The following is an 11,222-nucleotide window of genomic DNA, read 5'->3' as shown; positions in this document are numbered from 1 at the left end:
TTAATGTTAAATTTAAAAATGCAATCTGTAGGATTTTGGACACAGAATGTCTTTTTATGTCTCTATTCATATAATGCACAGGTTTTAAAGTCAAGGCCCGGGGGCCAGATACGGCCCGCCACATCATTTTATGTGGCCCGCGAAGACAAATTGTGCATCAAATTCGTGTGTCATTACTAGAATTGCAAATTGTTTTCACTTTTAATAATACATATTTTTTTAATATTTGACCAGTTTTTACTCGTCTGATTTGAAAACGAGTTATTTGTCAGTTTGTTTTGTAGCTTTTACTGTGTATAATATGAGGTGCTCATACATTTATTTAGCTTGACAATCACAATGGCCCTCCGAAAGAAGCTATGACTACAATGCGGCCTGCGAAAAAAATGAGTTTGACACCCCTGATATTATGTATTTGATTCATTAACATCCCCAGTTATAAGAGGGTGTGTACATTTGTGCATTTCCTCACATCTTTTTTCAGCCTCTCCAAAAGAGTCGATTTAAAAATGGTTCTGTAGGTTATACTGGCTCAAATGAATGTTAAAAAAAATGGGCTTTATCTTGGTCTCTATTTTCATATGACAAAATCCTGCCAGTCTCCATGGCCTTCTTTAGGCAGTGAGAAGTGTATCCACCAAGGAACGCAGGAGCCTCCAGTAATCCTCTTGGCCGTAAAGCCCCGTAGGAGCGCTTTCTTGTCTGCCGCTGTGCAGCTGCATAACCACACGCAGATGCACATTAGGATGTTCTCAGTGGAGCATCGGTAAGAGGAGGACCCAACCGGTTTCTGGATGGGGTTGTTGTTTCAAGAATCCTCAAGAAATAACCTTTACCGAGCAGGCCCTCTTTTTTTCCCCCCTATCTAAAGAAATGGTTGTGTTTTAAATGGACTTAAATGCTTTGACTTTCTGCACATAAATGTGAAATACCGACTCAGTGGTATTTATGGCTCCGCTCACAATGTTCATCTGGCTTGAATCTCAATTGTGACATTTCTTTTGGAATAAATTTCATTCATGCCACTTTATGCAATTGTACAACCATTGGAAAATGTAGTTTTGAGTTAGCTAATCATTTCTTTATCTTTGGCTTAATGCTGTTCACTCTGTCTGTGTGCATGTGAATGTGAGTCCCAGCTCCCACAGCAGCAAGCAATTAAAAAGCAACATTTTGCTGGGCTTAATTTACTAGATAATACCATTTTATTATCCGTTGCTTTGCTTTCATTTACTTTCTTTCTCATAGTCTACTTATATATCAGGCACTGGGTTGCTTGTATTATGTGTTGAGCAACATTGAGAATATGTGTGTATTTTATTTCATGAATCCATGACTTCGGATGATGGTATGATAAAAAGCCATGTTAATCGATTAAAAGGATTAGATGTTCATCACTAATCAAAGATTCTCCAAGAGTATGTATGATGTCAAACTGACTGGAAAGTTACAGGTTTTAAAATTGTCCTTCAGTTGAGGGAGGGGGGGCAGAGAGACGCCCATGGCCATCGTGTACCTCCGCCCCTGAGTGGTGCTAAAACTCAAAACCACCAGGGTCCAGACATCTATGGCTTTAGCAAGGATTTGCTGAGTAGTCTTTAGGTCTTACTGCCAACAAACATACGAACACAGGCTGAATCATAACCCTCTTGTCTATGGCCGGGACAGAACTCTCAAGTGTTGTGTGCCTGGGAGGCTCAACAGCAGGATTAAGTCTCTCAGCAGGACTGCTTATCTGTCATCTCTCCACTTTGAAACTCCCTCCAGCCAGGCCTCATCCCTCCCCTCCCAGACAGCTAACCATACAGAACAGAAAGGAAGAGGAAGAACCTCATCCATCACTCCATCCGCTTCTCAGTTCCCAGCAGGTTGTCCCTATACACGTCAATCAAGTCATAGGTGAGCACCTTAATTATGAGGCCGGAGAAGGGCAGCACCTTCTAAGTGACAGCCACCCTGCTGGCCCACCTGCCCTCAAACACATCAGAAGGAATGAAAGGGGAGGGGAAAAACATTTGCAAAGGTCACGCTTGTCTCTTGCGGTGAAAGTGTAAATGAGTTCGAGAGACAGGAACAAATAGATACAACGGTGCGGAATTATCTTGGTGAGCATGGATGTCCTTGTTTGTTGTCCTCTCCAGCCTTCAAGCGACGGGCAATGAAATCGATTCTCAATTGGCCTCCTCATCCTCTTGAGAAAAGGGTTGGGCTCTGCTGAGGAGATCTTCAAACTCTCCACATTTTTTTCCCAACATATTGATTATGCAGTAGTCTGGGCCCCGGCCTGCGCGCTGATTGGCTGGGTCATGGGAATATCGATGTCCACGGGGTGAATGCAAGGTGTGTGAGTCGGGATGTATCGTTGTGAATAACAAACAAGACCCACTTACCCATCATCAGCTATAAAAGCTTAAACCTGATTGATCCAACGCGTAGGAACCCAAGGTCAGATGCAAATCAAGTGATACTGAAAAATACTATGTCATTTTTACGGGTTCTTTCCCATCAAATTGCATAGTGGGAAGTGCACATGAACAGATTGGCTAATACCTCATTGATTTTTCACCCTTATCAGGCACAAAATCCTATGGAGCTCCATCAAAGCCACCACAGCATGCCATTAGTGGAGTGTCATAGTCCCATTCGGACTGTTGATTTATCACCACCCAGTAGTGCTTTGTAGATCTGCCTAACAGGACTGAGGTTTGGGTTTGGAATCTCAGCTCTGGCCAACCTATGGGGGCTTCATCCGGTGCTTTACTACATTTTCCTCCCACAATCCAAAAGAATCCATATTAGGTTCATTAAAAATGCTGAATTGTCTAATGTGAATGCGAATAATTGTTTGACTGTATATGCCTTGGGGATTGGCTGGAAACCAGTTCGGAGTGCGCGTCTTAGTAGGCTCCAACTCACCCGCAACCCTAATGAAGATAATTGCTGAATAAAATTGATGGATGGATTTAATATAAATTCAAATTTTTAAACACTTTTCATTCCAAGATGTAAGTTCTCTCGCCTTCCCTGTGTCTTTTCCTTCCCAACTTAATTGAATTTACTCTAACTTCACGCGACACAATGAATCTTGACGATTAATGTTGCGTAATAAGTCTCAGTTATCATGACCGGAAGTGCTCGACACGGATTCGGATTCTCGTCCAGCACTTCTCTTCCCCACATTTCAAAAGTCTCCATCCAGACAGCCATGCACACACACATATTCATACTTAAAAGGTATATCTGGAGAAACCCATCAGCTCCACCATTTTGCAGGGCCATTACTATTTCAATCCATTCTGTATGTGAATGCATTTGCAACATACAATAGCTTCATAGACACAATGAGGTCCAGATGTGAAAGGAGTGTCCATTAACGTGACAGTAGGGTGAATACGATGACGTAGTTAATGTTCTGAACTTGTCTCTTCAATGACTTGCACAGTATATGATTTGGATTTAGTAAGCTGGAATAAGTGGATGGGCAAGAAAAACTATATCAGTGGTTCAGGCCAGAAGAGCAACAGACTTGGCAGATGGGAGCAGCCATGTGTCAGCACTGATAACCTCAAGCTTGTGGCTCAGCAATGGCCAACATCTATTTTAACATCTGGCTTGCTGGCTCTTCTGACAGTTAAATTCTGATCAGTTCTCGAGTCTTGGTTGGAGGACTTTGTGTAAAACCAAGGCTTGCGAAACCAATTCTTCCAAATAGAATTGAATGGAAATAGACATCTTATTAGATTGTCCTACTAGAAAAAAAGTATTATCTGTAAAGAAAGTGTATTTTTTTATGCAACACTGCTCCTACAATGTCAATCAGCAATGTGGTAACTTGCGCTGATTATGCAGATTTACAGCACTGACTAATTGGACAAACAGCTGTGAGTGCTAATTGACTATGAAAAAAAACCATAGCATATTAAATAAATATCAATTTTGCAACAAGAAAACTCATCAAACTATCCATCCATTTTTCCATAGCTACTATGTTCATGAGTGTCGTGGGTGAGCTGAAAGTTTTCCTCCCTGACTTTGGGGAAAAAGGTGGCTTACAACCAGGACTGGTTACCTGACAATTGCAGTGAAATGATCCATTTGAAGATGATAATCTTGATAATCATTTTGTTTGTTTGTTTTTTAATTGTTTTATTTGTCACGCCAAACATCAAATTATTGACTGGAATGAAAGGGCCCTCTTGGAAATATGTAGTAGAGAGAAGTGGGAATTTTTTATTAGGTATAAAAACAAAATAGCTATCATTTTTGAACATGTTGACTAAATGTAACTTGCAGTTAAACAGTCAAATGTTCTCCTTCATGAGCATTCAACTTTAAATGTTCGGCTATAAAATGATTCCCCTGAATAGTTCATTAACCGCTTCAGTGGGTACAAATTAAAGTTCAGCTTTTTTCAGTTGAGTGAGTGACAGCTCACTTCATAATTTGGAAAGAAAAAATGAAAATTACACTCAAGTGGAATGAAGGAACACTTATACTAAATACTCACCTGATTTTACCCTTGAAATAACAACTAAAAGGCTTTTTTTCCCACAAAGCAGTGGGTTATTAAATCACACAAATTGATCATCCATGCGTATGCAGCAACCAGACACTGAGCTGGAATTTTTTTTTTAGCTCATGTTACGCATGCACATAGTAATTAAATCCATGCACAACGTCTTCAAGATGACCTTTGACCTCAGGCATTATCTTGAATCAATTTCCAATGCAATCAATATTGTAGAACAGAAGAAGGGAATTTAAACAGCCATTTTCACATGATAAAAACATTCATTCTCAGCAAAACAATGCTGCTCTCACCACATGACACCTTCTTGTCATTCTCCCAAGTGACATCACATTCTTATGTCTAAATGATGCGTGTAATTATAAAGACTTGCAATCAAGCATGTCAGCGCTTTCACAACAGAGGTTATACATCTTTCTCATCATAGTTGACTTTTGTTGAAGGCACGAAAAAAAATGTTTCTTCCCCTTTCCTCTTCTCTGCCTTGAGGCGAGTGTAATTGTGACCTTCCTTCCTCTCCCAGTGTCTAATCAACATCCTCCGTCTCCATACCATGCGACAATACCGAGCACCCCTGGGGAGCTTCAGGGCAGTGGCGGCTCGTGCAGCTGGAGCGGCTCAAACCACAAAAGCATCTGCGAGGAGCGAGGTCATATTTCTATCACACCACCCACAATGCATTGCCGCATTATAAAACGCCTGCATCAACGGGAGGAGGATATATAACATGGCAAAAAAGGCCTCAGATCAGCTTGACTTTGCAAACTAAATTTACACCACACCCAAAGTGCAGAACTAAAATATTGTAGGCTCTGGCATTAAATTATCATTTATTCAAGTGTATCCTGAATGTTGACCTGCTGATATGCTGTGCCAAAAAGCAGTTTCGGAGTATTCAAAAGAAAAAAATCTACCAAAATCCCTTTAAAGGAAGTCAAGTCAAAAAATGGTTTTACAATAATACATCTGTTCTACGCGCCCCCACTATTTTAAACATGATATTTTGATTAATACTGCACTTGTGGAATATGAGTTAAGCAGAAAATTCCAGCTGTTTTTAGCCATCTTATTTTGCCTTGTACTGTCATGACTGAAAATGACATCACAGTGCTCCACTTGACAACATCACGATCAAACCCAGTAAACAGGTGAGCCATGACAGTCGCTGTCAGTTTCAACAATCATTGATTGATTGATTGATTGATAAAACTTTATTCATCCCACAGCGGGGAAATTGAAAACAACAAAAGTTACAAAGATAGTGCCAACATATTGAATTTGAACTCTGAATGAATTTTACAAAATGCAGTATGATGTTAATGTAAAATAAAGCATTAACATACAATTTCAAAATCATACTAACCAGATATAACATTAACATACTTTAAAAACATAATTATAAAAAAACATCGCCAAATACATAGACTTCATTTTTTGACATTAACAAAATCTAATGTAATTGTTATTTAATTGAAAAACTAAAACCATTTGCATAAAATCGATATTATGATAGGGAAAAGGGTGTCAGGGTCCAGGGAGGTGTTTTTTTTTCAGGTCCACAGGTGGCAGCCGTTAGCAGAATGGCGGAGGACAGGTTCGGCTCATCAGGCTTGTTAGGGGAAGGCTTTTAAGGAGCGTGCTGCCAGCGGCTCGTCGCCTGAGTACCGGCCTATGTGATCTCCTCCACGGTTGTGCTGCTTGTTCTCGCCATTGAATTCTCTAACCAAATATTTTGTGTTCCACGCTCTTAGATTTCCTCCAAGGACCATCGCCAAGATCCACCCCACCCTGGCCGAACTCCTCACGCTCCGTCATCGCTGCTTGTGCTCCATGCTCCTGGCTCAGCTCCTCTCGCTCACCCTCCACCGTATCACCTCCATTAAAGCCTCCTTACTGATTCTGGACTTCCGAGTTGGTTTTCTGCATGTGGGTCAGAACAATTGTTAAAACAATGACAAAGTTCCAAGTTTTGGTGCGACTTTACTTTTTACTTGTTCAGGGGAATCCTACTGTGCAAAAAGGCTGTTGTGACATTTCCCCAAAGTTTATTTTCTTACTATTCACTTGATGTCTTCCTTCCACAGTGTTGAGATGCTACACCTTAGTTGACAGCTGCAAAAATGTGTGGTGTGTGTGTGTGTGTGTGCGTGCATGTGCGTGCGTGTGCGCGTGCGCCTTGTTTGCCCTCAGTTGTCATTCTCCTCAACGCATTGTGCAGCACTTGCAACCAGAATGTAAACATTGCAGCAAGGCTTTACCTAACCTTCTCATACAGATTAACACATTTGTCTTTTCCCCCACTAGTAGTCTTTCTTCTTCAGTCTGATCCAAGGTATGAAACTGTGAACATTCTGGAAAAAAAAAATCTGTTGCCTGAAATGATTCCAAGAATTTAATATTTTACGAAACTTTCTTATTAATTTCTTATTAAAGGACCCCCAAGAAGTTATTTTATAATTAGATCCAAGTGTTGGCAGTGTTTCATCTCTGAACTCTCTCCAGGCATCATCGAAGCGTCGCAAAGGCATCACTGATGCATCATTATGCCAAAGTGTGTTGGATGTAAACAAATTGTCGCACTGCTCCTCCTGTGCTCTACACTATAGGTACAATCTACTCTACAAGATCTAATAAGCAACCATCTGCTTCTACAACAGACCTGGCACCTGCTAGGCTAGCAGAAAGTCATCAATATTCACACGTTCACATCCATTATTGTGTAATAAACTAAATTTGAAGCCTACACTGAGTTTTGTATTTTATTTGCCTATTATTTTCATTGCATTTTATTGCTTTTTAACGCTAAGAGCGGTCGCCATTCATAGACCACAAACAGTAAGTTATGCATCAACAACCAATCACACTTAGTAGTAACCACTATGAGCAAAATCCCCGACCACTTTTTTTTCTATAAATACAGTTTATTCCCACTTTTCCACAAGGACAATAAGGCAATTGTAGACAGGATTTAATGACAGCAAAAGTTGCAGGCAGTGGGCCAGTCAAATCCAGTCCCGAGCAGTGTACGAAGCGAGCAAAATGAAGCAGGAAGAAAAGGAGTAATTTGTGTAGACAGTTGAAAAGAACAGTCGGTGTTCACCAGTGTCATGTTGTGATACGGCATCAGAAGAAGCTCTCATTTACAGCCAAAACCTACAAAGAGCCTGACTGTGAGCGAAGGGAGGAAGGGAGGGAGTGGACGTGAGCTCAAGGACAAGCCTGCATCGAAGGAAGCATTCAAATTGCAAGCCACTTTGGAGAGGGTGACTTTGCAATGTTTCCCTGGCTTTTCTCTCCTGGCTCTTCACTTTGTCAGCGACAGAAGGAAATCAGCTAATGTCTGCACAAACACAATCACCTCAGGTTTTGTGTCCTCTTGAAGCAGCCAAACTACTGGCGAAAGAGACAGCTAAAATTGGATTGGGATTGTGTAATGAACTGAAAAAAAAAAGTATTTCCACACAAGAATTCCACATGGCAGCATTTTCCACTCAAAGGCAATGAGCACAACACTTTTTAAATGCTGCAAACATGGAGGACATATTAGAAGAGGTCACCATACTAAATAGAGTATTGCATTGCTGCTGTTGTTGACTACATTTACTAGACTGCTACTGTGAGCAGTGGGGAGTTGCATGACACAAGTGCAGGTGATGTGAAAAACAAACACAAATGTAATATAGGAATGATATACAAATATGCATAGCCACTTGGGTACCATATTTCAGTGCGATCATTTGATTTGCATTTGTAGAAATCTCTTTTGAAATGTGCTTCTCCTTATGTGGTCCAGACCAGCTTTCTGAAAATGATGTATTACCATTTAAAATTTTAATTAAAACAAGTTCAATCTTGTACGGATTACAAAGACTGGCAGGATCACTGAAGCAGAAGATCAAAAATAAACATCAGTCATTGCTCATCATTCTCTTTTTGCCCTTTGTCAGTTTGTTTTAGTTTGACAAAACAAATGGCAGAGGAGGCCTGCAGATCCACTTACCTGAGCGTCACTTCTCATTTAGGTCAGTCAGGTAAGGTCAGCAACTGCTCAAAGGCCACGAAGGAGCAGTCTTCAGTTCTACTGGGGATGTGTCGAAGCCAATGTGCGCACTTTCAGTACGGACGGTTTTATGGATACATCAAAAAAGGTTTAATGGCGGTACATTTTATTAGATTCTGTATTGTCTGGGAAAATTATTTACTGTTTGACTGTTACGATGCATGTGTGGTCTGTTTTGAACACTCACCCAGTTACCAAATATGGTTCCTCGCCTGAAGCCATTTCTGGGTCAAGTCTGTACCCTAGAGGCAGATTTACTGATCTTAGAACTACACTGGCTCAAAAAAAAAACAGACTCTGCTGGCAGCCATATGAAAACAGAACATTTGAGAATGAAACCACCCTTCATGGAGGATTTAGGGCCGTTTTTAAGACGGGGCCCTGAAGCTAGATTAAATGTTTTCACAGTCTTGCTGTACCAAAATAACCAGCAGAGTTCAATTCTCAGAGGTGACTCGTGACTAGTTAAATAGGGGCATTCTGATTTATGAAACCTTTGAAAAAAATAAAAATAAAAATAAAAATAAAAATGCTAGTATTATATATACTATATACTATTAGATTTTTGTGCTAGAATCTGAACAAAAAAGAAAAACGCTCAAAATACCTATCAGTTAACGTGTTACTTGTTTTTATTAGCACGACAGACCTGCCGGCTTTTTCTCTCAGTCAAAAGGTTAAAGGTGGTGCACGCTGCATCTTTGTTGTTTTACGTTCTGTTGTTTTTTTTTTTGTCCACCCCAAACAAGTACTTTCCCACCCTGTGAACATAGATTGTATGTGACAGTCTGGCGAGGGTTGTTTGCAGGCAGTCAAAGCACACATCCATTTTCTTAGGGGCTTGTTTAAAACTCCGTCTGGGTCAGTGGTTGGAGCAAATGGCATCTTTGCCACCTTCCTTGTCACCTTTTTGACTGTGCCGCTCTGTTGACTTATTATACAACATTTGTTACAAAACCGGTGAAATCCTCTTTGAGGGAAAATGTGTTCCGTGACTGTTGGGAACTCCTAACATGTCTTATGGGGATGTCACCCTCACACCTCCCTGATTGGAGGAGGCCCCAAGGACACCCCAGGACAATGCAAAAGAGACGATGTCACCCAGATGGCTTGGGAGCACCTTAGGATGCCTCAGGATGATCTGGGCTTCCCTCCTTAAGATGTTGCCCCCATGACCCGACCTAGGAAAGTGACGATGAACGATTACCCTAAAAATACCAAAGCGGAACAAACTCTCATCTCATCTTGAATCCTAAATTTGAGTCGCACATTTAGTGGTTCCTGTGATTTGTTGTTCTCAGGTATTCCATTAGTACACGTGACAGTTATGAAGGGTCAGCATTCTCGCAAAGAACCTCATAAATCATCAGTCCCAAGCTGGACGACATATTTCACACATATCATAGAACGTACAATCCATTCCTCAAAACCTGGAGAGTATTCCATTGAGGGATATCAATGCAACCGTCTCATAACAATCAGTCCTGGTAGATTTGACACTGTGAGCTGAATTGTGTAGGTGCGGTTTGTCTTTCTGCCAGCTGTGTACTTCATCTCTATTAGAGAAAGAAAAGATTCAATTCTGATAATAAATGGCCTCCCTCAGTGAGCAGTTCTCTTCTAATCATAAAAAATGTTGAGGGTTTCCTGCAGGCACAATATTTTCTCTGAGGGTGAGCAAAGAGTTATTACATGAAGACGGGCATCAAGATACTTGTCCGCCCACATAAATAAACTTGGACCACTTGCTAATGTTAAAAAATTGTGCAGTCTGAAAACAGTTTCTTAAAAAAGACCCGCACAGCGGTCCAGAAAGGGCTCATTAACACCTTATCGAAGTATGCTCGAGCCCCAAATAAGAAACTAATTAATCTCATCTCAGATGATATTTAACTACATACTTCATTTGACTCCACCGATGACATCATTGGCCAGCGATTTTGTGGGGGACCATCACTTTATCTACTCTTGTGGAAAGGCACCAGCAGATGTCAGGATATAGATTGACAGATTGTCTCAGGCCAGTGGGGGGTCTACTGGTGATGAAGAGGGTATGTGATGCAAAGCTGTGATCTGTCATGCCCCCTGCCCCATCCAACCCTTTTAAATCCCCCTCTGTGCCTGCAGGGGTTTCTGGAGACACCTCGCGCACTACGCACAATTACCCTTCAAGCTGTTGCCGAGCACAATTACCATGCTCTTTAGTAAAACCACACACGGAGTGGCAATAACATATGTAATGGCCACTTCTGCTGTTGAGCTGGAAACAGTTTAACTTGTCCTGGGTGAGAAAAATATCTGCTGCTTTCACACCCTCTTTGAGGTATTTGGAAATGGCTGTTCTGCACTGTAAGCAGACAGGCCAGTAATTATACACTATTGCTAGCTTCCAAGATGAAGATGTTTGGAAAATATGTAAAGTATTGACAGTGAAACAGTTGCACGTTGTTTTAATTGTTGAACTTGAGAGACAAACAGGTTTTAGATTTGTCGGGTTATGCAGCATATGAAGACTAAAGGAGTCTCTGTTCTCATAAATGTCACGATGATGTCCAAAAGTTAGTGTTTTAGAAATTCTTGTCACTGCACTACTAATTTAAACAACTTTTTTAGGAGAAAATATGCCTATACGAT

The sequence above is a fragment of the Syngnathus scovelli genome, chromosome 12 (assembly GCF_024217435.2).
Source record: "Syngnathus scovelli strain Florida chromosome 12, RoL_Ssco_1.2, whole genome shotgun sequence".
NCBI classification, from domain to species: domain Eukaryota; kingdom Metazoa; phylum Chordata; class Actinopteri; order Syngnathiformes; family Syngnathidae; genus Syngnathus; species Syngnathus scovelli.
Note: the sequence above shows the minus strand (reverse complement) of the source record.